This window comes from Marmota marmota, unplaced genomic scaffold, assembly GCF_001458135.2.
Source record: "Marmota marmota marmota unplaced genomic scaffold, marMar, whole genome shotgun sequence".
NCBI classification, from domain to species: Eukaryota; Metazoa; Chordata; class Mammalia; order Rodentia; family Sciuridae; genus Marmota; species Marmota marmota.
Genome location: NW_026000168.1, coordinates 2,962,159 through 2,988,563, shown reverse-complemented (window position 1 = coordinate 2,988,563; position 26,405 = coordinate 2,962,159). Strand labels below are relative to the sequence as shown.

Below are 26,405 nucleotides of genomic sequence, written 5' to 3'. Positions count from 1 at the left end.
CACTCAAGTGCTTCAGAAAATAACAATTGTGTGTCGGGGGGAAGGGTACCAAAATAGTTTCTTATTTGAGTATTGTATTTGGGGAAAGATTAATTAAAAAAAAAAAAACAACTCTCACAAAGTAGAAATTTGGGGCCTCGCATCTGTGTTTTAGGAAATGAAAGAATTTGGGCTTACTGCACCAAGTCACGTGAGAAGCAGTAACTTTTAGAAGCCCAAATTGCTTTCCCAAAAGGAAAATATTTTTTGTTGCTATTAAATATAGTTTATATTGCTACTTCAGAACTTTTTTCCTTTTTTTTTTTCCAGTGGGGCCATTTATTTAAATTCTTAGTTAATATTTTTGTATAGAAACGTCTTTGTCTCTGGAGCGCGCCTCGGCAGATTCCAATTTAATATGCGGTTGTGGATAAGTATTTACTCATGCCTCGTGGCATGGCTCACCTGATCACGTGACAGTGTGACGTCACGGCGGCCTGCAGAATGTTTGCGTGGCTTACTGGAGTAGTGGTGGCACTGGGTGCAGAGGGTCGGAGCAAGCCACCCATGGTGGTTTTTTATTTTTTCACCCTGCACATTTCATCGCGTCAGGTCTCGACTCTACAGAAATTTAGGTCTTGGGATAGAGAAGCATTTTCTTCTTAGAAGGTTGGAAAGGCAGAGCAGAAAGTACAAGCTCTGAGAATTTCCATGGCGAACATACTCTGATTCCACGGCGCCGTTTCCCTGAGTGTGCAGGATTTCACTTTGAGAAACCAGCCCTAAGAATTTGCCCGAAGTTCCCTTGATTTGCTTCCTCTCTAGAGCCGCACATCGGGGACATCCCAAGCGAGGGAAGCAATGGGGAAGAAGGCAGTTGTCTCTTGGGCAGGACTACTGGCTGGACCCAGGGGGTCCCAGGTGTGAGTCAGCCCTCTGCTCGTCCCTCTTGGCCTTGGGATGGCGCTCAGAAGAGCTGGGCTGGCAGAGTGGCTCACAGGTACAGGGCAGCCAGTGACTGGGAGCCCCCCGGGGAGCCTCCTGCGCCCCGTGGGACCCTGGGAAGTTTGAGATGCAGGATAAGGGGAGGCAGTGGCCCTGGGGCCAGGGCTATCTCCCATCCAACATATTAAGTTGTTCATTATTTCAGCCTCGTTCAGGTGATAGCTATGGACCAGAGGGACACTTTCCCTTCTACCAGTGAGGAGCCTGGGCAGGATAAGGGCCAGCTACCTGGGACCCAGGATCAGACCTTGCTGCACTGTCTACCACCTGTGGGACACTGGGGGGGGCCTCCCCCATTCTCTGGCCCCTTTGTGATTCAAATGACCCTGCTCCAAAATCTCCTCTTCACAAGCCTTACATTTCCAGTGCCCACCTTCGCTGGCTGCTGCTTGTCTATGTCATTGGGAGGTGGAGGCTGGTGTCCCTACTTACCATGCTGGGGTCCCCTCCACCTGTGTGACCTCAGTCATCCACATGAAGAAGTGGCATGGTAGATAGAGCCACCTCTCAGCTCCGAAGTGTTTCTATTCTCTCTCATGGGAGATTCTCTCCCTAAGAGCCTTGTTCCTCCCACTTAAAAGTTTGGGTCACACAATTAATGGAGAAGAAATCTGACTTTGGGTCAGGGAAGACAAAAGCCCAGATCTGTTCCCAGGGGATATCATGGTTGTTTGTCATTGGCAAACCTCAGTCAGGCCTTTCTGATTTCTTTCTGTCACGGACACGCTGTTTGGTGTGACCAGGAGGCAGGCAGTCCTGTGGCCTCTCCCCTCTCCTGTGAAGGAGTCCTTGAAAGGTTGGACGGTGGGGCAGTGCCTCAGCCACCCACTAAGGAGAAGAAGCCTGGTTCACATGAAGACACTGTTCCTTTGTGGGAAATGTGAGTAGTTTTTTTTTGTTTTGTTTTACATGGACCAGGTGTGGATTAGTGCCCTGAACCTTTTACCCGGGCCTACTCCTGCGTGTAATTCTTCTGCGGCACAGTTCAGCCAAGTCAAAGAAACATGTTATTAAAGGTGAGCTGCAAGGCATCTAAAAAGTAAACAAACTGTTTAAGATCCTAAATCAGTAACAGAATCTATAGGCACAGACTTGAAAAGTACTAGAACATGTGTTTGAATACCTCCGGGTTCCAGGAGGGATTCTCCTTTTGCTTTCTTTGAAGATCTCCTCCAAAGACTTTTTTTTTTTTGGTCCTGGTGGGACAGGCAGCTGACCTCTTTGGATCTTTGCTCTTTAGTAATTAATGACTGACCTGCCCTGGGGTAGTGAGACCCAATCAGAAATCTGTGATTTTCTAGTTAACATTTGGAAAAATATAAGCACTTTGAGTTTCCCTTGAGTACTGTGTTCACCAGAAGTTAAACATTCTGGCTTGTAGTTGTTGTTGTTTTGTTCTGGCCTGTGGCATGGAGACAACCAGATGTTATTAGCCACTGGGCAGAGAGAAGGTATAGGAAGTTTTAGATTTTCTAAAGTTAAATTATCCCTGCTCGTAATAAGCTGGTATCCTTTCTTCTAGCACTTCTCCATGCCAGGCACTATTCTAAGTCCCTTTGTTCCTCAGAAGCACATCATGCAGTATAAGCCCATTAATAGATGAGCCCAGGGAGCGATGGAGTGCTCCCCAGGCCACTGAGCAGCAGAGCCTTCTCTTGAACTTTGGCTCCTGAACCTGTGCTGTCAGGCGCTGAACTCGTCTACACTGCTGGTGCAGACTGGCTTATTATGTAATGCCTGGTTTTCAGGAAGTCAGCCAAGGCAGCATCAAGAAATGCAGACACTCTTCCCCCCACCCCTTTTTCCTTTATTCTCCTCTAACCTTGCCGCATTGTTCCATTTCTGGCTTCCCCTTGACAGCCCGCTTGCAGCTGGGGAACACACGTCAATCATCTGTAGCCTGTTGTGCTGCTGCTTCTCGATTATCTTGAAACTTTGGTTGTGGTTGTGGAATTGTGCATAGGCTTTCTCTTGCTTTGAAGGTGACTTCCAATATGCAGGAGCAAAAGAGCAGAGGCCTCTGAGGGTGCGTCTTTCTGGCCCATCTTTCACGAGACCTGCAGCTCCTTCCAAGGGGAGCTCGATGCCTCGATTCTCAGGTGGACGCAGTGCTTTGCAGAACTTTACACCCAGCTGGAAAGAAGGGTCCCACCCTATCCCTGCTGCATTACAATGACAGAATTAGGGGCTTCACCTGGGCACTGTTGAGCTCTGTTTCCCTGAGGACCCTGCCTGTGCCAGCAGTTACTGGGTTTTTGTTGTTGTTATTTGTTTTTTTGTTTTTGGTACCAGGGATTAAACCCAGGGGTGATTAACCACTAAGCCACATCCCAGCCCTTTTTATATTTTATTTAGAGACCGAGTTTCATTAAGTTGCTTAGAGCCTCCCTACATTGCTGAGGCTGGCTTTAAACTTGTGATCCTCCTACTTCAGCCTCCTGAGTGCTGGGATTACAGACTGGAGCCGCCATGCCCAGTTAGCAGTTACTGTTCAATGCACATTCCCTTCCATACTGGGAGAGCAGCTTGGTCCGTGGAGAGCCATGCCAGGTTTCCAGCGAGTGTGCCTTCTCCTGGATCAGGTTCTTGGGAAACTCAGGGGAGCTTTTCAGTCCCATAGATGAACAGTTTTATGTGTCATTATTACTACTACATTATTACTTTGGTACTGGGGATTGAACCCAGGAAGGCTTCACCAATGAGCTACATCCCCAGCCCTTTAATTTTTATTTTATTTTATTTTTTTTTTTGAGACAGGGTCTCAAAGTTGCTGAGGTGGCCTTAAACTTGAGATGCTCCTGCCTCAGCCTCCCCAGTTGCTGGTGTCACAGGTGTACACTACTGTGCTTTCCTCTACCAATATTGATGATGATTTGTCCTCTGAGTCTCAGGCCCTGTCTCACTAGGGAGCCAGCAAGGGCTCTCCTGCCTGCCTGTCAATCATCTCAGCCTTTCCAAGTGCACTTCTAGTGGAACCAGTGGTGAGCTTCAGAACAGCCCAGGCGTGGGTGGAGAGCATGCTGTAGTGGGGGGCCCAGACCCGCGGGTGCTGCGGACATCAGGAGGACAGCGTGGATGAGGAGATGCGCTGGGAAGGTGCAGGGAGAGTTGCCTTGTCATAAGTACCATTTTTCAGGTCACTGGAGGGCACTCTGGGCACATAGGTGCCAAGCTTCAAAGTTTGAAGCTGGGATGCAGGTAGTGGTGGGAGCCGGGTGTTTTCGGGGGAGGATAGTTGGAGGGCTTTCCAGCCACGGTGACCAGGTCCGCAGCTTTGCTCTTGCGTCAACATGCGCCTGGTAAAATTGAGCTGTGGAGCTGCTCACGGGTTTTCCCATCATCCCTTACCCCTCAGAAGTTTGGCAGGGGGCTCGGGGCACTGGAGCAGGGCCCAGGAGTATTTTGGCACAGTGGCACCCTGCTGGCGGGGTCCCTGCACTCCTAGATTGTTGACCACCTGCCGTGAGATGCTGCTGTTCAGCTCTGGAATACAGTCCCCCATCAGATGAGGTCTCTGCCCTCCTGGAGCTGACACTCTGACATTTTCTCCAAAATTGAGATGCATACCATCTAGGGTGATGTGACAGAATCCCTCTCACTGGAGCCTGGGACCGCCAAGAGTCAGACAGGACCATGGAAAGAGCTGACTGTGTGGCTGCAGGTGTGCTGACCTAGTTTGGGAGGCAGTCACCACCGTGTCTGTCAGGTGGCGGGCAGATCCTGGACCAGGCTTGAACCAGCCACGTGCCTCCTCCAGTGGCCGGATTTGCTGTGTGTGTCCCACAGACGACCACTGCTGTGCAGACCAGGGGACTCTGGGGGCAGCATGGCTCAGAAGGGAACAGAGCACTAGCCCCTTGAAAACCCTGCCAGGCCTCCTCCGCTCAGGGAGTCACTGAGCGCACAAGCCTGGGGGAAAGGGCCCCCAGGGAGCAGGCCAAACAAGGCAGGTGTGGCCCCACCTCCAAACCCCCACTCCCTCTCAACTCCAGGCTGATTGAGAAGGGCTGCTTCAAGAGCGCCCTGCCCAAGAGCAAGGAGAGCAGAGCTGGGCCCCTTCTCTGTGTTGTTGAAATTGTTGCCCTTTGTCGCAGAGTATTTATGACCCTGTATGGATTTTACCCAAATAGAAGTTTCCATTAAAAGTCTTCATTACTCAGCCTTCAGAAAGAATGAAATGATGGCGTTTGCTGGTAAATGATTGGGCTGCACATTATCATACTAAGCCAAATCAGCAGATCCCCCAAAACCAAAGGCCAAATGTTTTCTCTGCTGTAGGGCTGCTAACTCACAACAGGGGGGAGGGCAGGGAAGAATAGAGGTGCTTTAGGTTAGGCAGAGGGGAGGGCAGAAGGGTAGTGGAGTGAATCAGACATTATGACCCTATGTGCACCTACGCCTACACAACCCGTGTGATTCTTTATCCTGTACAGCCAGAAGAATGAGAAATTATACAGCATTCATGTATGATGCATCATCGTGCATTCTACTATCATGTATAACTAAGTTTTTAAAACATAGAATTTTTTTTTTTAAAGCCTTCCTTCCCAGTTTTTGGGAGTAGTTGGATCCTGTAGCTGGGCTGTAACTTTCAGACATGGATTGTTTCTGACTGCAGAAAGAAGTATGTAAATAAATAAAATGTGTCAGAAGTTTTTTTTTTTTTTTTTTTTTTTTAATAAACCGTGGAGTTCCTAGTGGAATGTTCTGGCAGGCAAGCTGAGTCCACAGTAGCTGCTTAATAAATGTGAAGACTGGGTTGAAGAAGGAAAGTGACCACGTGGAACCTCCGAGAGCCAGATGTGACCACGGGAAGAGCTGGTTGAATAGCAGTGATTAAAAAATTAGTGCAGTTATTTCAACTAGTGAGTAAACAACCTACAATTTTGTGCGCCCCCCCCCCCCAAAAAAAAGGGCAAAGGTTCTAATTGAAATATACGTCGAAAGTTCTTCCTGGTGATAGAACTCTCCTGCAAGGTGGCGGGTGAGGGGAGGGCTTTGAAGGGTGCTTCTGTGGAGACTGAGCGAGGGTGTGCACATGAGAACATCCTCACCGCGAAGTCCTGGTGGTTTTCAGAGAAGTCCCACTCTGAATAAGTAACAGGGCTGATGAAATCATTGCAGTGGGGGAATTCAGAAAGATGCCGGCTTCTGTGTAAAAATCAACTCTTGCATCCTGAGTGCGTTGTGTCGGTCCGTGTGCAGGAGACGGGCGCGGAGCCATTTGGTTTTGCGTCGTTGGAGTGGGCTGCTCCGGCGGGGATGCAGTTGAGGCATTGATACCGTGTGAGGAGAGGCAGATGGCTGCGTTAGACATCCTTTGTGTTCTTGTTTATTTCTTAAAGCAGTTGCAGAATTTTGCCGTTGGCAGTATTTTCTTTGTGCCTGTGTGTTCTGCTACGAATTTACTTTTGTCAGACTACTTTGAAAGAAAAGCCTTGCTGGGGGATTTTTTTTTTCCTTTCCTTTTCTTTCTTTCTTTCTTTCTTTTTTTTTTTTAAATACTTATAAACTTGTGAAGTCAACAGTGCATTTGTAAAAAATATTTTTTCAATGTTAAGTATGTTAGTAAATAGTAGAAGGATCAGCTTTTCTTTTCTTTTCTTTTTTTTTTTTTTTCCCTTCTTAGCACAGGGAAAGATTTTTTGAACTAACGAATGTAGAATTGATGGAGATAGAGAAGGAGACAGAATGGATATGTTGTCACTCCAGGAGGAACGAGGCCTCTCGAATGAGAGATCTAACTTTCTCCATGTCTCATGGCGGGGTCTCAGGTTGTGGTTTACCACTGGGTTTTACCAGTAAACCTCACTTGGTGGTATTAAGTTAGTGAGAGTGGGTTAGTATGTGGTGATGGATTTTGCCAAAGTGTTTGATTGGCATTTATTAGAACTGTTTATCACACCACCTCTGAAATTTATATTTATTTCCTACTAAAAGCAAATTATCTTTTGCAATCAGCAGTGGCAAGGGGTATTTAAGATGTTGTAGCTGCACGTCAGGGATGATCTTTTATTGTGGAGTGCTTTTAATAAGGAATTGCTTCAGAGCTATTTCCCCCCCTCTCCCATCTCCACAGAACGCTGGGGAATAGTGTCCTTCTCCAGTCCCACTTTCTCTTTCTCCTCTGCTCAAACGAGAGAAGAGCACAAATGTGGGCTGCTTGATGGTTTATTCTCCTGTGGTCCACAGATTTTGCAGTTTTAGCTGGAACCCACAGTCCCCGCTGAGAAAACAGGAAACAGTCCTAACCTTATTGCAATCTCTGCTGGGGTCAGGCCCAACTCCGAGGTGTCTCTTTCCAATAATGAAGCCATTGTACGTATCATATCTGATCAGTTCCTGAAATGTTTTCGTAAGTCTATCTTACAACATTATAGGAAGATAATCAGCAGCCTTGGAAGGTCCCCATCTGGACTGTGGAGTTCTTTTACTGCAAGATGTTTTGCCTTTCGGAGATAGCTCTCGTGTTTCATCATCTGTTCTGCCGAGATGAAGTGCATATGAAAAGTCAGCGACTCTGAATCCATCTGTTGTTATTATTTTCCGCTGATAATTGGCTTGAACAATGAGATGTCTGTCTGAAGTCTTTGAAACTGTACACCCTGTTTATTTTCTGGAGGTCTCAGGGCGAAGGCGCCCCCTGCCCGGCCGGTCCTCCCCCTGCGTTAGCTCTCAGGCTGACACAGGAGTGGCGCTTGTGTCTGGTGACATCTCTGACTCCGTTCATCAGTACGTGTCACTCAGCATCTAAGCCTTGCACACGAGTTTGGGTCCCGATCCCCGCGTCGGTGCTGTCCGCTCCCGTAGTCCGCGCTCTTCCACGGGGAGCCTGGCCAGCCTCGACACACAGACCCCTTACCTGGCCTGCCGTCTTTATTTCACTGTCATTAAAATATTAATTCAGAGCACAGTATCTGCTACCTATGGAATTAGATACCACCTATAATTGTGGCCAGTGGCCCAGGTTTGCAGGAGATGGAGCATTAATATTGTATTCCACTAACAGCACTTCCATTAGCAGCTATACCAGCCTGAGATATGGATGGGCTGGGAAGTATAAATACCCCTAGAACTGCCAAAACAGTCATTAGGGGCTCCGTTGGGATGGACAAAGGCTTTTTTACGGTGATATACTGATTAAATTCTGTTCTGTGGCTTGTTTGCACCAAGGTTAGATCTCTATCTTTGTGGGATTGGGCCATCTAACACCTTCTTTGGAAGGTCACCTCAAGGCAGAGCAGGGGACAGAATGGTATCTTTGGCTTCCACAGAGTTCTTCTTAGAGGACCCACATTTGGTTCTTTAGGGCTTTGGGCATCTTTTATTTCTCTTTTCTTCAGTGACCGCCCTGGGTGGAAGTGCACTTTTCTTGTTGGTTTTGACATAGGGTTGTTTTTTTATTTGTTTGTTTGTGGTTGGTTTGCAAAATTGTTTTGGAAGACTTTCCAGTGCCCATCCTCTACTCTGGCAGCAGGATATCATCAGCAGGCAGCACTGTGCTGGTGGAGAGGTTTGCCTCTGACATAGTATGGCTGCCTTATTTCACTGGGCCCGGCAGTCCAGCTGCCCTCTGTGCAGTAAGGTAGATAGATGTCCTGTGATACAGCCCTCCTGGTGTGCCCCTCGTCCTGCGTGTCCTAGAAAATGCAGACTGACATAATCTTATCGATACTTCAATCAAAATCATTTTATACAGTAACATTTTTTAAAAAACAATGACGTTACGAAGACTAGCATGTAGCTGGACCACAGAGAATTCGGGGTCAGTGTGTATTGGTCCCACAATTTGGGAAAAGGCACTGGGATCCCCAGCTCTTGCTGTTCCTCTTGCTTAAATTCCCGGGTTCTAAGGATAAATTACACTGAGGTATGGCATATTTTCTGCTGAAATGGAGAAAATTGTTGATGGTAATTATGTTATTTAATTGAAATTATAAGTGGTTGAGGCCACTCAGTTAAAAGCATCCATTCTACTACATGGGTGATGTTTTTAAATGGGTGGTCATGGATTGGAGACCCTCAAAAGGCAAGCTTTCGAGATGTGTTTTGGGGAAAACTCACATTATTTTTCTTAAATGATTTGTGAGCTGAAGAGTGAGTGTGAGTGTGTGTGAGAGAGTGTGTGTGTGTGTGTGCGCGCGCACGTGCACGTGCACGTGCGCATGTTCTCTTTCATTAGATGTGCGGGCATGTCCTGTGTGGGTATGTACGCACATGTGTGTGTACATTCATGTCTGTGTGCATTTTATGTATGTGCATTTTATAAACATAGACAAGTCTACCTTTGTACAGACGCCCAAAGATTCGAAACAAGAAGTATATCTGTGACCTTAAATTGAGACCAAAGTGTGTGATTTTTTAAAACCCTGAGTGTTGGAGATTCGAATGGCAGTCTTTGGGGTCGTGTTTTGGGGAAAATTCCCCGTTCCACCGGTGGGTACAGTGTCAGTACTTCTCTGAGTACTTGGGATGAAGATAGCATGAGTCCCTCATTCCCACCCCCCACTGTGAGCGAATTCTTAATTACTAATGAATGCTATTTATTTTAATTGTTATGACAGCAACATAATATTTAGCCATCTCCCATTCTCTGGTGTCCCCTGAAACAGGCAGAGTCTCCCACCAGAGAGAGGACAGGTAGAAGGCACAGCGGGCGACTGATTGAGCCGGTTATTCATTTGCTGAGTGTTTGTGTTTATGCAAAGGGGCCTCTTCCTGCATATTTAATCTAGAGTAAGGCAGTGGCTTTTGTTGTGTTTAGCCACATATCTCCTGTCCTTCCCCACACTGCTGCCAGCCCAGGAGCCCCCGGAGCTGGGGCTTCCAGAGCCTGGAGTTCCTCCATTCCAAAGTCTCAACTTTCTTCCCTTGCATGCACACGGCCCTGCCGCCCCACAGCTCTGCCTCCTCACCATGCGCGGGTAAGTGTGCGCCAGGCCGCTGCCTTCCTTTCATTTCACAGAGGTTCAGAGGCCACTCTGCTGCTGCCCCTGTGGGCGCCTCCCGAGAGCCGTCCCGGTCCCGGGCCGTTGGCAGTTGCTGCCCGTGTTGAAATAGACAAGTACAGGTGCCTCCGAGGGAAGGTGGCCGATCTGGGGCTGGCTGAGGGAGGCTTCTGGGGACTGGGGGAAATTAGGAAGGAAAGAGAAAGAGTGCGATCGGCTTTATTATTCTTTGTCCTAACAAATCCTGTTTTGAAACTGTCCTGCAGATAATGCTGCCATTGTTTGCAGAGAGCCTTCTAACAGTGTGCAAGACCCCACTGTAGACAGGGCAGCGAGAGGCTTGTCCACGCCGGCCAGTCCTCCCTGAAGGTCCCTGCTGGAAGAGGAAGGGTTTTCTTCTGTGGAAACCGAGTCGCCTCTTCATTGATATTAATAGCACAGAGATGTTGGCCATGGTGCTGGGGAGGAAATCTGATCTTACTGGGGAAGTGACAGGCTCTTGGCCCCATGGCTGAGGAGACACCATCCAGGCAGGCTCTCTGATAACAGCATCCTGCCCTCACTGATTGCTAGAGGAATGTTAATCAGGAGCTTTGTTTTACTATCTGGGGTCTTGCTATTTTGTGTTCTGGTACAGTCTTTAGAAACCACCATACTCAGGGCTCATGCAAGCTTAGAAAAGTGAATTTAAAAAGACTCAGAATTCCCTGAGCTGTACGTCTGGATCATTCTGGGGTGTGCTTGGCTCTTCTCCCTCCCTGGAGAGGGCAGACGTTCACTGTTTCCAAAAGAAGAGGCCCAGGCAGAGGACGAGAGCCCTCAGGGAGGCCCCGGATCCCCCCGAAGATGTTCCAGGGGTGGGAACCGGGTCCAGGGTCTGCAGTTCTGCTTCCAAGCCAACTGCTGCTCCGCCGGAGTAACTCTTTTCAACAGAAGAGTGTGCTGTTCCCCCGCAGGTTGGAAACTGGGAAAATTTAAATAAAATTTCATCAATCTTATTAAAATATGTGGGGACTTGGGTCTTCTTGGGCACAAGTCAGTCTAGAGATTTAGAGGCATATTAACAGTGAGGCTGGTGAAGGTTTTTAATAATAAAATTACAAATACACTATCTAATTGTAAGTATATGACTTTTATCCTTGGTTTTTAAGAGGGAAAAATACTCTTTTTTTATGAGGAAAAGTAACTCCGTCAGAGTTGCCTTCTGTGATTAGCGCTATTGTATTCTTAAATTTTGATTGATAGAGATAATAGTTTTCACTTAAAAATACAGACAGGTACTTTAACTTTCCATGACAATAGCTATTTGCATTTCTTTTATCTTTCTGTTTAACATTTGTGGGGGTTGGGATGGATTTGATTATTAACTCTTATTGCACACTGGAGGTAAATCTAAAACAAAGGCTTTGTTAGGGCTTCAAAGGCAAAACAGCAAATATTGTTTGGGATTCACCTCCTAAAGGCTGTGAGAGGATACCTGTACAGTATTCCCATGACCGCGGCCAGGGTTCTAACTGGGTGCAGGCGAGAGCAGAGCCCTTTCCCCAGAGAGGAAGGGGCGTCGCAGTGTTCCCGAGGGGCTGCCAGCTGGAGTGGTGCCAGGTACGCTTGGCCGGGCTCCTGTACCACGTGGCTCACTTGGGGTCTACTGTTCGAGGCCTCAGTCTACTGGAATGGACCCCAAGGTCAGGCCCTGTGAGTTGGTACAGGTCCCAGAGGGCGAGGAACAGGAAGCAAACCATTCCCAGCTGGAGTGGGAGGAAGCTGGGGAAATGGTGGAACCCCCAGGCATGTTTTTTGATGGAGACAAGAAAAGGAAATAGAGGGGCTTGTGTACTGTGGCTGGTTGCGTCCGAGGCCTCTGGCTGGGAGACCTGGGCTGCAGGCCATTGGTCGCTGCTTGACTTCCTGGTCCATCCCTCCTCCTTACCCTGTTTCCTCCATTTCTTTCCTCTCCTCCTCCCCTCTCTCTCCTTCCCTCTTCCCATACGCCTGACTCTCTATTTGAAGTTTCGTATGCGGGGAAAACACTCCAGAGTCCAGATCTAAGTGGATTTTCTCGTCTCAGGTGTGGCAGATAAAGTCACCCAGGTGCTTTAATTTTTCCACTAGTCAGATATGTGTGGCGTATCCTGCTGTTCTCTAAGAAATCATTGCACAGTAAGCCCAGGATGAGTTAAGACTCGTCCCTGAAGAGACACCCGTCTCTTGGAACTGGGCCCATTGGGACATATTTGTGCACGTGAAGTCTGCGCCCTCTAGTTGGAGGCCTGGGGGTGATGGGAACCTGAGGCCTGCCACACTGCCCGCGCTGCCTGCTTTGAGGACCAGGGTCTCACCCCTGCCGAGACCACTCACTGTGGTTCTCGGCCAGGGTTAGCCAAAGCTGGAGATGAAATCCTTTGGCCCCCCTCCAGAGCTGGCCTGCCCGACTCTGGGATGTGACATAGATGCATACCATTTATTTCAAGTGATCCTGATGGGAGAAATACTCTGGCTGCTAGTGCTCAGGGGGCGAGCTACCTCTGCTCAGACCTGAGACCGGGTTCCAGGCAGGGCCTATGCTGAATGGTGCTGATCCGGGGAGGGCACATGTGCCCTCCCCGGAGGCTGACACAGACACCTTAGAGTAGTAAGGGCGCTGCAGGGGAGGCCTCTTGATGTAGAGGATTGCGCTTGGGGCAGTGTTACGGTTCTGACCCCAGGTGACAGCCACCATGTGGTCACCAGGTACCCTCAGATAAATGGTGCTAGTGCAATTCATAGTGCTGAGACCCTGGAGCAGGTCTAGGCCTCTACAGCATCTCCACGGTTACAGAGAGTGACATAGAGGAAAATCAGCAATTTCTGTTTACCATATCCTGCTCACTTGTATACCTCAAGCTAGCAGGAAACTGGAAAATAGAAAAATATGCAATTTGTATGGTGATAGCATTTTTTTAAAAGGCAAGTGGGCTGGAGGGGAATCTATTTCTTTTAATCTTTTTTTTTTAAACTTAAAGGTTTACATGGTCGTTTTAATTTTAGTCCTGGTACTGGTACTGCCAGGAAACATACAGGTAAATAGTTGATTTATTTGATCAAAGTGACTGAAAAATGGCAAATACAGTTTTAGAAACGGAAGTTTATATGCTTTGGAAAAAAAAAAAAAAGCCCCAAATGCAGATTTTTCTTCTAGTTGTTGATTTCCTATTCCTCTGAGCTTCTAAGGATGCCAACTCAGACCTCAGTACTTCCCCCTAATTTTCTTGTCTAGATATATTGACATATTTCATTTAATTTAGCATGATGGCAAACAGCTGTTGAACTATTAATCCCAGCAAAGCTAGAAAAATATTTTTTAGATTCCTTTGCTAATGGATACTTTCTCTAAAAATGCAACAGAAATACACTAATGGATGGCCGAATATGCTTATGCATTAACATTGATGGAGTACAGTTTATACCTCACTGCCAATTTCTTATGTAGAGGTGAAAATTAAACGTGGCCAGTTTTGTGTTGCTTTCATGCATACACGTCAGAGGGCCAGTTGTATAATTTTCTTGTTATTCCTCTCCTGTTTGTTTTGACTCTCTGAGGATAACATTACACTTATAAAACCTGAGGTGAGCCTGCTTTGGTTTTCTGTCTGTGCTCGCCAGTTCCTGTGCCTGGGCAGGTGGGTGGGTGGAAGGAACAGGCCTGGCATCACCTGGAAACATTCGCACGCTGCACAGAGATAACTTTATTCCAAGGAAGCATTTTCAGCAATTTAAAACAAAAATTAAATTTTAATGAGGTCCAGTTGTTTGCCAGGCCCTCTACGATAGCAAATCTCATCTGCATTGCAAAATCCCAATGCGATAGGTCCCGCTGCCAAACACGCAGGAAGAGGCACAGCTCCACAGATGAACCTACAGATGAGTTCAGCGTGTGCATTGGAGAGCACCTCAAGGAAAACGCGGGGACAGGGCTGGCTTGCTGGGAACCCAGAGCTGCCTGCCAGAGCCACTGGCTTTCCCCGGGAGTCAGTTGTGATGAGTGGCGGGTACCTTGGTGCCTAGAGAGGACAGTGCCACTTGCCTCTTGAGGGGGACTCTGATCCGGTGGTGGGGCGCAGCCATGCCTCTGGCGTACCTTGAGGTCCCAAAGCCTGCCCTACAGCACTTCCCTGTCCTGGAGACACCCATCCTATGGACGTAGATCAGCAGTAAAGTGCACAAATTTCATTTTCAATCTGAATTGTTTTGTGTAAAAACAAAAGAAAAAAAAAAAAAGGCTTGGGACAGGTTGTTGCAAAAGAGTAATTTCAAGTCCCTGAACTAGGGTTTTCCCCCACCCCAATTGTGAACATCTATGGTGAAGCCTGCAATTTCCTCTTACAATAAACACGAGAATGATGATTTCACCCAGAGCCTGCATCTTTTTTTCCGATCTTAATGGCAAGAATCTGCATACACTTGCCTGGGGAAATGTCATAAATTGGCCTCAGATCAATTCCTCAAAGATGGCACACACCAAAGTGCCACTTTAAAAATTTTCAGCCCTGGTGAAAGAAGCTTTTTCCTCCTCTCAGCGATGCTGCCTTTCACACTGGGGCTGACGGCAGAGGGCTGGGAGGGATAGATTCGAATAAAACCGAAACCACTTCATTACGTACTGTTCTGAAGAGTGAGCGCAGGGACATGAGCGTGCTGATCACATTAAGGACTGATTTCTCTGTCTTAAAAATCATAGGAGTATTTGGTCCTCAGCGGTGGAGTGAATCCTGTACCCTGTTAGTAACTTGATCTGAATGAATAAACAAATGTTTTGCTTTCCCCTTGTGCCGTGTGTGTTGGTCCCAGTTTCACCGGCAGAAAGAGGCCGAGTCTGCTGCTGAAAGGATTACCCACTGTTCTGTGGATGGAGCAGGCAGATGCCGGGGCGGGGCGGGGTAGGATATGTGTTTTTGGAGGCCCTATGGCAGTGGCATATTTCATGTGCCACGAACCATTTTCATTTAGCCTGGGAGATCTGGTAGATGCAGTGCAGAACATTCTCTGAACAGCTTTCACCACCATGAACTCCCCCCAGCCCTCCCCACGCCGAGGACCGTGGGGCTCTTATTCATCTTGAAAGGTCCAAAGTGGTCTAAGGCATCTTGTCCACAAGAATGAGTTCTTGCCTGAAGAGGGGAATGAAATGAAAAACAAAAAACAAGTCTCTCCTTTAATGAAATTAGAGATGCTGTGATGTTAACCAAACAGAGCCCTGTTCAAGAGCGGCCTGGTTTCCAAAAACAAGGACCTATGAGTCACGTATTATTCCACACAAAAATAAACTGATAGATGACAAAAGGAGGAAACGTTCACAGGCAAATCTGAAGTGTCTCGCCTGGGCTTTTCCCACCCACACAGACGCGGTGGTCTCGAAGCGCTTGAGGCCCGCGGTCCAGGTAGACTTGGAATCCCGGGCCTCGCCGCTGATCCCCTTCCAAGTTGCTTGCCTCTCGCGCGTGTGTCCTGTGCTCCGCTGGTGACCACTTCCCCGACATTCAGATCTTGATGTTCTCTTGTTTTCAGGGTGACAAGTGACCTTTTGAGGTGACTGTAACTGAAGATTGCTTTACAGAAGCCAAAAAAGGTAAATGCAAATGCGACGAGTGGAATTCACAGAACAGTTCCTGTCGCCTTCCAGGTTGTTTCCCGATCTTTATTTGTCGAAGGTGCATGTGTTGATTTGTGTAATTATGTATGCAGCATGTTTTTGGGTTTTTTATTTTTTTGTGTGAAATCGTAGAACCTTAAAAAAAAAAATGGTCCACAGATTCATATTCCTTCCCCCAAACATGATCCAGTGTTCCAGTGGGTGGAGGCTGAACTTGACTCCCTTTGCCCGTAGACATGGTGGGTTTCCAGTTGGGAAGGAACATGCATGTCACGCGGTGCACAACTCCAGCTCACTGCAGGCTAGAGTGGCACATGTCAATGTCCGTGCTGACGTCCTGTCATCCAGTAGATGCCCATCTCGCTGCTCCCTAATCACCTTCTTTCAGAAATTAAGAGTCAGGCACCCTACCAACAGGCATCGCCAAGCCATGGGTGGGGGGCAGCAGTGCCTGGAAGGTGGGTGCTAGGCTGCCCTGTTCACTTGAAAATCAAACGAGAACCTGATTTCAGAATTAGAAGTTTTCAGAGAGGCTAATGTCACTTGATGAATTAAAGCCACATTTAATTCTCTCAAATTCACTTTTTTGAGAGGGTAGATTAAAAAAAAAGTACTCAGGTTAAAATGGTCACGGCTGCTACCTGGTCTCTGGTTTTAGAGTGTCCCTCGGCTAGGGGCAGTGAGCACTTTTCGTGGGATTTTGCAGGCTGTTGAGGGTCTGCTGTTTTTCAAGTATCTGCATCTTCGTTTCAGTTTTGAATGTTGCCCTTTCCTAAGTTCCATTTGGTTTCATAGGTCTGTGTCTGCTTAAAAACAGGTTATTTGCTGGCATGGTTGAATCAAACCTTTGCTCAGGTTTTACTAAATGAAATATATGTATTTGTAAGATGCAGACTTCTTACTCTTTAGTTGAACATGGTTTTAATCATAGAATTTTCATAATGGGAAAATTGTCCCATCCATTATGTTTTTAATCTCTGCCAGGGATTTTGGCTCTAGAATAAAGGGTGTGAATTCATTTTCCTTGGTACTAGGGATTGAACTCGGGGCGTTACTCTACGATTAAGCTATTTCCCCAGTCCTTTTTAGTTTTTAATTTTGAGGCAGGTTCTCATTGAGTTGCTGAACTCGGCTTTGAACTTGAGATCCTCCTGCCTCTGCCTCCACATTGCTGGGGATACAGGTGTGCACTACACCTGCTCATTTGTTTTTATAGTTGAATTCTTACTTATTGGACCACAAAAAAAATGTAGAATTGGTGCATTTTGCTCTGTGGTTAATCAAAACTTCGCAAGAAGTACCAGTCGCCCTGCATTGAGGACAAATGTCTGCTTCAGGAAGATGTTGCACAGTAGAAGGAATTGATCTCAGGTGTTCTTTGAGCACATCAAGCTGCACAAGATTGTTGGCAAAGCCCTTCCCTTGGCTGGGACACTGGATTCCAGTAGTCTTATCAGGAAGCTGCAAACTTTTTCTGCCAAGGACCAGCTAGTAAATATTTTCTGCTCTGGGGGCCATTTGGACTGTGCCCCGCCTGCCCTTCTGGCTCTGCTTTGCTGTCTCTGGTTGCCATGATCTCTCAGAGCGATTCAATCCAAGATGCTCCCCGTGCAACCCTGCCAGGTGCCTAACTCATCTTGTGCCTTTGGCCAGAGTTACAGGTGACACTAAACACTGTGGTTAAACAAAGTTGGAAATGTCACTGTAAGATGGAGTTGAGCTTCAGAGCTGCTGTATCCACACAGCTCCAACCAGAGCTTCCCCAGCCCGTCTCGATCATCCCCCAGTAGCCTGAGTACTGTTCTTCTGACTTGGCGTCTTTACCATGGCCACACTTAACCCATCACCTGAAAATGAAGATGTGAGCCGCCCACCCCCCACCCCGAATCTACAGTGTTGTTCAGACTTAAATATATATATATATCATGGCTCAAGGGAAAATTTAACAGTAAAAACCTTCTAGGAATTTGTCATTAGCCTTGACTGAGAGAGAAACTGCATGTTTAAAAACACGTGCTCTCCTTAATTACCACTGAGAGCCCGGTCTGTTACAGCATGGAGCATCCTGCAAATGAGGACCCCCCCTTGTCAAACTTCTGGATCCTGAAAAATCCCTCCTTTCCTGACACGTCTTTTCAGGATGCAGGAAAGCCGAGCACCGAGTCCACATGGTCTTTCTCTTTGACCTGCCCTCTGGGGACCTGAGCCCCTCTCTCTATGTGCACCAGCGTCTGCTTTGATTATTGTGTTTGTTTTTATCCTTTACACGTGATCTTCGTTTTTCCTATTCACAATCAGTATGTTCTATTCCTTTTATTTCCTTTTACAGTCTCCATCTCATCTCTATTTTGACCCAAATTTCAATTGTTTTCTTTGTGTGTGTGTGTGTGTGTGTGTGTGTGGTGCTGGGGATTGTGCATGGGAGGCAAGCACTCTACCCACTGAGCCGTACCCCCAGCCACTTTTGTTTTCTTCCTTCCTTCCTTCCTTCCTTCCTTCCTTCCTTCCTTCCTTCCTTCCTGTTAGGGTTTGTAGATTGAGCCTAAAGTTTCATGTAAATTTTACCTTTAAGCTCAAGGACCTTTCAGAGACAAATTCTTATTTCCCTTGATCTCTTACATATAGTAAGAGAAAAACATTTTGCTAGAAATAGAACATTGAAAATACATTTAAAATGAGGATCAGGGTAACATTTCTGATGAGGCAGCCTTGAGCGAACAGCAGATCTTACTCATCAGCAAAGGATGAGACCGGGAGCACCCATCGTGACACCCCAGGTGGTGTGGATTTCAGGTGCAGGAGGTTCTCAGCACCTCCCATGCCCCAGTCTGTGTGAATGCAGATAAACATGCCCCCAGAGGCAGAATGGGGACAACTACTGGTCATGTGCATGACAGTGGCCAGGCAAACTCAGAAAAGCAGACAGAGGCATTTTTAAAACCGAGATTCAGAGTTTTGACTGATTGTGAATCACAGCCATCGTGGTTGGTAGGGAGAGGAGAGTTTTCTAGCAGGCAGCTCTGAGTGCTGTGTGGAACGGTTCCGGAGGCTGGCATTCCTGAGAAGGCAGATGTCAATTAGTATAATCCCTACTTTACAAACTGGGAAAGTGGCCCATAGACAAAAAGTAACCTGCCCAAGGTCATCTGGAATATCAAGATAGAAACGGAGAGAACTTGCTGGGAGAGTGATGAGTGGACGTCTCTGTGGCATGGCTACTGCCCTGACCTGTTCATTTATCAAAGGTGTATGTGGCTTTTGTGACCCTGCCTCTCCCATCATTGACAGTTCACCCACATGTGACGCTTGGCTGAAAATTCCAACAAACCTGATTTGCAAAATTTATCATTTCCTATTCAACCCTTAATGGTGTGGAGAGTTGAAGACTGTGATCAAGCCCGTGTGGTTACAGTTACATCATCAAGCTTTACATCATACATATTGGTTCATTTTTTAAGTCGTCAGCTTATTTGGAAGAAAGTTACAGAAATCGAAAATCATGTTTAATCTTGGCAATTTCTCTTGCCACCGCAACTTAAGCTGTCTGGGGATAGATCCTGTACCCTTTAGAGTGTCTTACAAATAATTTCTTGGTTAAAATTGTAAATGCTCCTCAGCTGTTTAAAATGTAAATGATTGGTTCCTTTGAAAGTTTAGTTTTGTGTGATTTAAGTGTTTACTTAATGAGAGTAACAGTTTCAGCCAGACATAGTGGCAACCACGTATCTTCCCAGTGATGCCGAAGGCTGAGGCAGGAGGATCTCAAGTTCGAGGCCAGCCTGTGCAACTTGAGCAAGGCCTAAGCAATTTATTGAGACCTTGTCTCAAAAGTTTAAAAATTTTGAAAAGTGGTAGTGGATAGCTCAGTAGTAAAGTGCCCCTGGATTCTGTCCCCACTACTACTAAAAAAAAAAAAAAAAAAAGAGGAAAAAAAATAATTGTGTCCTAACCACTCAAAATGACCAAAATGTGTAGCATTTGCATTCTGTGACTATTGATTCATGAAGTTGTCATAAAGACTCTGTAGGAAAGTCTCCTTGAGTGTTTAGATGACGACGTCATGACCAGTCCTCCAGCAGTTAAGCATTGAAATGCTCTCTGGCCCCCAAATACACAACATCCCCACGCCCAGCTTATAACAGGATAGAGACAAGACTGAGAGGGAGACCCACAGGCTAGGGATTAAATAGAGCCAAAGTTCGCTTCCCTCCTGCAGCCTGGCTGATGGTATGTGGGGCCGCTCCGCGCAGAGATCCTAACAGGCAGCTTTCTTTGAAGCAAGAGACTTGATGGTCATACACATCGCGCCTCTTGATGTCTGAATGGTGAGGTTGGGGTGATGTGGCTTTGATGAGCTTGAGGGGCTGCTTGGTGCCCAGGGGCTTGGACAAATTGGAGAGCAGATCCAGGAGCAAGGCTGGGACATGGCTTCTGGATTGTGCAGGGTCGGTCCTGGGGCTTTACTCACCCATTTGCAGCCACCTGCGTGCCATGCTAGTTCTCATCCCAGTGGCTCCTTGGTGGTTCCCTGATGGGTGCCCGGGTCCCAGCTGCATGGCAGCGCGCTGTCTCTGGCCTCTGTTTCTCTTCCAGACAGGAAGACGAAGCGTGGAGTGTTAGGATGGGTCTGTTGGTTGCCATGAGAGAGGGTGGGCTCAGGGAGGGGATACAGGGCTGTCAGGGACCAGGACATGCTGAAGGACATGGGTCCTTCAGCATCTGGAGTGAGTCAGTCACCTGATTTTTCCCCAGACTTCTTACCAGATCTTGCAAATGTAATCAGGCATGCTAATTTTTGTTAAGAGCTTTATGGAGATTATAATCCAGATAATATAGTTCACCCAACTAGAGTACACGTGTTGTCCAGTGGTTTTTAGTTTGTTTACAGAGTTTGCAACCATGTTCCTGGGTTTAGACCAATTTTCTCACCAGGACAGACAGCCTGGTGTCAATTAGCAGTCACTCATCACCCTTTCCACCTTAGCAAGAAGAAATCTGCTTCCTGTCCATGTGCATTTACCTGCTCTGGATATCTTGTAAAAAGGAATCGTAGGATATACATCCTGCTGGGACTGGCTTCGTCTGAGCAATCATAAGGCATTTTCAAGACCCATCAAAGGCATGTCGAATGTTAGACTTCTTAAAACCTTGAGAGCTCTTACTGCTAAAACCAATAGAGTGATGGTCAGGAATGTTCTTAGGGGAAACAAAGGACCCCTTCTCATGCCGTGCCTATTCTTACTGGACTGATGTGGCCTCTCAACAGTTAAACTTCAGCATTTAAATGTTTGCATGTTAAGTTAGCTGTTTTTAAACATTGTTAGCCATAATGCTTAACTAAGTTCCTCTGTAAACAAGGGCTGTCTCTTCTTGAATGCTAGTTTCAGAGAAAAAAATTTTTTTTTAAATATTGATCTTCAGTAAAATATGCTCCATAGAGTTTGTTTTCAGGCAGAAGTCCCTTGATGACATGTACATGAAGGCCTATTCAGTCGTCAAGACAGTATTGGCAGCAATTATCAAGTAGCCATATTTTGTTCAGTGAACAGTCAAAAATACGAAACCAAGTAACCAATGGTTTCTTAAATGATGCTTTTGTGGTTCCACATGCAAGGGCAGGAATTTCCCACCACTCACCTTGAGCATGGCTGGAGGAAGTGCTCCTTTTAGGTGGCAGCTAATCCTCTTAGCAGAGACGTGGGAATGTTACCTTTCTTTGCCAACTCAAAACCTTCAGGAAGGAATCGGAAGGGACGAGTACAAACAAAACCTCGTGAAGGGTGGCTGGTTGCTGTGGACCTTGCCAGCAGCCCCCTGGTGTCTGGTGACACCCGGCCCAGCAGAGGAGCCTGGTACCCATCCTAGAGTCTGTCCTGCATGGGCTGAGGCTCCCAGGACCGACTTCCGCCCTGTGCTGAGTCTGCATTTCGTTTTTGTGGCATCTTCTCAAAAGACTGCTGCTGATTGGCACTTTGTCCACATGAAACGAAGATGAATCATGCATGTGTTCTTCTCTTTAGCTGGTCAGAACTATTAGCCATGTTTTTGTGGCCTTTGAATAAAGGGTGGTGGGGAGGAAAAGGAGGAGCTCTTTCTACTCCGTTGAAATCCTGTCTTTTTGAAGTATGAAAACCATGCAGTCCTCCCTTGAATTTTGTATGTTAGTGTGTACGTAGCATATAATTATAGGTAATTACATGTTTTGTGAATTACCTGACACTGTGATAAGTTATATAGAATTACTTAATTAAAAAAGCCAATGCACGTCACGGGCTGGACGGTGATCATTGCAACCCTTGGGTTGGTTGGCAGGGTACTCAGGTCTCCTCCCTCCCTCCACTTCCCTTTCTTCTGGGGATTGGCTTGTTTCCCTTTCCAGGAGCCCTGCGCAGACCCTCAGGACAGAGCAAGTGTCCTGAGGTCTACCCATCACAGAGTGCTTGTTTTAAAGTGTGCTCAGACCAAAGACTTTCAAAGTGGGCATTGGGCCCAGCTTATGAACTAGGGACTTACTGGGTTGGACTGAGGACCGTTTTGAAACGGACTAAACTATAGGATAAAGTAGAAGAGAAAGTCGTCGTGTTCCCTGTCTTGCGGATGCTTGTGTCTGCCATGAAGCTTTCTCAAGCTATGAGCCGTCTTCGTGGGGCAATTCCAAGGGCCACCCTCTTGTGTTCTTCTGTTCACGGTGTCCTTATTGTGGGTGGGTCGCATACCAGGTGTTGTGCTGGACCCACCTTGTCCAGGTCAGAAGCCACCAGCTATATATGGATACGGAGCCCTTGAAATATGGCTCGCTAGAACTTTCGATGTACTCCAAGTATAAAGTCCAGTCAGTATTTTGAAGCCTTTGTTTGAAGAATGTGAACTGTTTGTCCGATTTCTTCACTGATTACATGTTGAAAGTTCATTTCAGCTGCACCTTTTTACTTTTAACAATATCACCCCCGGGACACCCAGGCCTTCCTCCTGCTTCTGTTGGACAGCGTCGCCATCCAGGGTGGGCATGCCGTGGTGAACAGCAGCCTCCAGGTCCTCTGCTTCTTTGCTCTGAGGGTGGGAGCCGCAGAGCAGCTTTGTAAATGTGAAGCAGGCGGTAGGCAGGTGCCCTGGGGAGAGGAGGAGGACAGAGAGGGCAGTGCTCAGAGGCAGGGTTGGGTTCTGCAAAGTCTGGGGCCAGGTGAGGTCACTGGGAAGCCATGACATCTGAGTGGACACTTGGCCTCTTCTGGAGAGGAGGAGTCTGCCAGTCACCATCAGGGCCTTCAAAAGGGCAGAGGAAGGACAAGGTAGGGAAGTGGCAGGGTCCCATGGAGGAGGGTGCCAAGTCCCACTGTCCTCTTAGTGAAATGGGAGCCTTCCAAGGGCTTGGAGAGGAGGCAGTGAGCCATCCGTGTCTTCAGTGCAGCATTCAGAAGCTGTGGAGGAAATAGTCGGTGGGTGGGTCCCTAGGAGGGAGCCCTGTTAGGAGGTCCCGTCATAGACTGGCATCAGATGGCGGTGGAGATGGTGAGATGTGGTCAGTGTGGGATTCACTGATAGCAGTGAGCAGCTCCTCGAGTGGAAAGGTCAGGGTGAAGGGGTCGGTGAAGGAAGACACAGCCTTGGGTCCTGAGTGCTGGGTGTCAATAGGGCTCACTGGGCAATGGCGTGAACCCAGAGAGCAGAGTCAGCCTGCAGCCCGCTGCTGCCCGCTCAGATCCTGCTGGAAGGATGGAGGTGTGGGCTGCAGCAGGGAGTCCCCGGGGCAGATGGTGCTGGGCAGGAGAGGACCGGGGTGCCGCCGAGGATGTGGGTGGTTCCCGCTGTGTGTGATCCCCCAGATTGAGACGTCAGTTATGCCCTTAGAGATTTCAGCTCTGGACACCTCCCAGCCAGGGGGCTATAAATGGAGGATTTATAAGCATGTGAGTGAGACCCAAAGGGTAGACAGAAGAGAAGGCTCCAGATGTGGGTTCTGAAGCCAACCCCTTTGATCACAGGCTGCCGCAGGGGCGAGCCAAAGACGGAGGCAGAACCAGACTTTGGCGAACAGGAGGTGTTGAGGGGCCGTCAGTTGGGTGACCTGCTGCCAGGAGGTCCAGGGGATGGCCATTGGGCTCGACCACTCCGAAGCCTGGATCTGATGGCTCCTAGCGCGAGTCAAACCTAGTTGCCGTCTCCTCTCGGTATCGTCCTCTACTGCAGGGCTGACACCCCTTGTTTCTCCAGGAGGCTCACCTGAGCAGCACCCCCCATTCATGAAGGTCCCCCCTTGACTCCGAACCCTGCACGCTCACTTCTGTGACGGTCGGGTCCTCGCACAGCCCGAGAAGAAAAGCTAAGGGGGCCTGTGTGTCCGGTCCCCGTCCACCTGCTGCTGGGCCTGAGGGTGGGCCTGTGTGGGTTTGGGTGAGAGCCAGGGGGAGAGGAACGTGCGCCCAGGGCTCACCTTAGGGTCTATTGATTTTAATCATCTAAAGTGCATCGCAGCCTGGTGTGGTTAACGGAGTCTCCAGATTAGTAAAGTCCTAGTTTGAGCTGGAGCCACAAGTCAGTCTTTCACCTCAGCCTGAGACTCATATAGGTAGTCTTTGATGGCTTCGTCTCCCTTTCAAATTAACTAAGAGCATCAAAGATTCTGGTGTGTTCACCCGTATTAAAATACGGTTGAACATTTTCAGGATTTCTGGCTTCGTCTCAGTCTTGATGCATCTCGGAAAACGAAAGGCAGAAATCACAAAACACATGTCTCACGCGGGTGCTTGGATGCAAGTACCACTAACAGGGTACTGGGCAGGAGAAGCACAGTCCCTCTCTCTGGATAATTGGGAGTGTGCTGCTCAACTTTTGTTTTCATGGCATTTTAAAATTTTTAAAATAGGAAGACATGGAGAGATGGGAACAAAATTTCAGACCTCCATAGGTCAGTGTTTCATTTGTGTCCTGCCATTATTTTTTACGGAAAGACTTGTTGAGTTACACTGGTACCATGTGGGCTATTTTTATTTCCACATCTTCTCCTTAAAATATCATCCTTCTTTCCTCCGTTGGTAGTTACTAAGCACACATCTTAACTTGGAGGCTGCCATGGTGACCATTGCTGAGTGTCACCCTGCCTACCATGGAGGGTCGTTGGTATCGATGGCCAGCCCAGCTCTTGGACATCTTTAGTCCTTAGAGCTTCTTACAAAAAGATGTCAGGATGTCAGGTTACCAGCCAGTTGATCTCTCTACTTTTAAATAAGAATCCTGAGGCTCTTCCCGTCCTCCGGGCTCCAAGAGCACCTCTTCCCAAGAGGCGCTATATGTTTTCTTATCCCAAGCGTCTGTCTTTCTGCTGTCCCAGGGCAAGCCATTGACTTGTTTGACATTGCAGCTACAAAACTTCCCTCATGGAATTCCACGGCGGCCCCCCTGGCCAGTGAAAAGGACTTTGGTCTTTCAGAGCACAAGAATTAACTCCTTTGCCCTCCCGCGGAGGCAGACTCATCCGTTGATGAGGGGAGGGTTCCTCAGGAGTTCTTCTGTGGTGGGTTTTGTCTAGAATTGAGCTATGTCCGCCCTTTCCCCGTGCTGGTCCTCCAGCTCTGGTAAAGGCAGGTGTTGTTAGATCTGTGGGCTCAGAGGGGCCCGGGGACGTTGGACCTCGCTCCTGAGATTCTTGTCCTCGCTGATGATGACATTGGGAGGTAGAAGAGGAAATGACAGATGCAGGCCACTGTGTAACTGGCTGTCCACGTTGGGAGTCGGCCCCTGTTTCAGCACACCCCTTCCTTCCTTTACTGATGTATCACCAAAAGCAACTGGAAATGTTAAAATTTGACTACAGAAAATTTATGACTAACAATAAGTGAAAACACCAACACAGTTTTTAATGTAGACTTTCTGAGTGGATGTCCTTGTGGCTCTCATTTCCTATATGTTTTTTTTTTTTTTTTTTTCCTGTAAACCGTGTTCAGGGACTTAGAAGTGTTTCAATATCACATAGGAACAGTGTCAGTGCGAGAGGTTCCTCTCTGAGGGTCCCCGCCCTGCAGGTGCCCTCCATACCCTCCTCTGACCCTGTCCCCCTCTCTCTTGCTTCCCTCTAAAGTCTGAACCCCTCTTTTTTTTTTCTTTTAAATAAGGCTATTTGAAGATAGTTTTAAGTTAGAATTCTGATGGTTGACAACTGTCGATTTTTGGAATCATGGTTTTCTCTAGCATGAGAACTGAGGTGTCTCCCTTGTCCCCAGGGGATTGATTGACACGTGTGGGTGAGTGCCCACTCCATGACTCTCCTTTGCTGAGGGCCAGGGTACGTAGAGGATAATGAGGTGCTGCTTGTTTTTTTTTTGAGGTGCATGCTAATTGACTCTGTTTGCTTGAGCTTTCCAGTCCTGCTCCCTCGGGTTCTGAAATTGGGGTTGCCATTCTGTCTCCCTCCTTGGGATAAAATAGTTGGCAGTGTAGAATTTTCACTAGGTAATTTCATTAGGTAAGTTCTCATGGTCATATTCTACATACATCGTGTACATAGGAGAGGGAGTTCTATGAACTCGCTTCCCCCCACCCTCTGATTGCAGGTGTTCGACCAGCTCACTAGAGGGAATTTTAAATGATAGGAAAATACACAAATAAATCCAAAGGAAAAATACTTTGGAATCTTGAGCTTGATAATATCACGCATGGGTATCCCCCCCGCCCTTTTTTCTCTTCGTTGAGGGTACACATATTTAACAGAACTGAAGTCCTTTACCCACGAAGTAATCACCAAGACGTGGTGGTGAATGGTCGAATACGATGTCATTCTTTGAGATATAATAAAATTTAAGTGTTTAAAATAGAAGAGAGACCAGTGAAGCAGATGAGGGTCGAGGGGG

The 26,405-nt window shown here is 47.4% G+C and overlaps 1 protein-coding gene across 8 annotated transcripts in view; it reads left to right on the top strand.

Moving 5' to 3' along the window:
* Positions 1-26,405, top strand: part of Foxp1 (forkhead box P1) — a 616,519-nt gene that overhangs the window by 308,641 nt on the left and 281,473 nt on the right. For 5 of the 8 annotated variants that reach the window (XM_048787007.1, XM_015494920.2, XM_015494921.2 and 2 more), the window contains exon 3: positions 15,477-15,537. The exons of 1 other annotated variant lie outside the window; for it this stretch is intronic. The gene's annotated coding sequence lies outside the window, so the exon portion shown is untranslated. Of the gene's footprint in view, positions 1-9,164; positions 9,909-15,476; positions 15,538-26,405 lie in introns of those variants that run through there. 2 more of the 8 variants (XM_048787005.1, XM_048787006.1) reach the window with 2 other exon arrangements.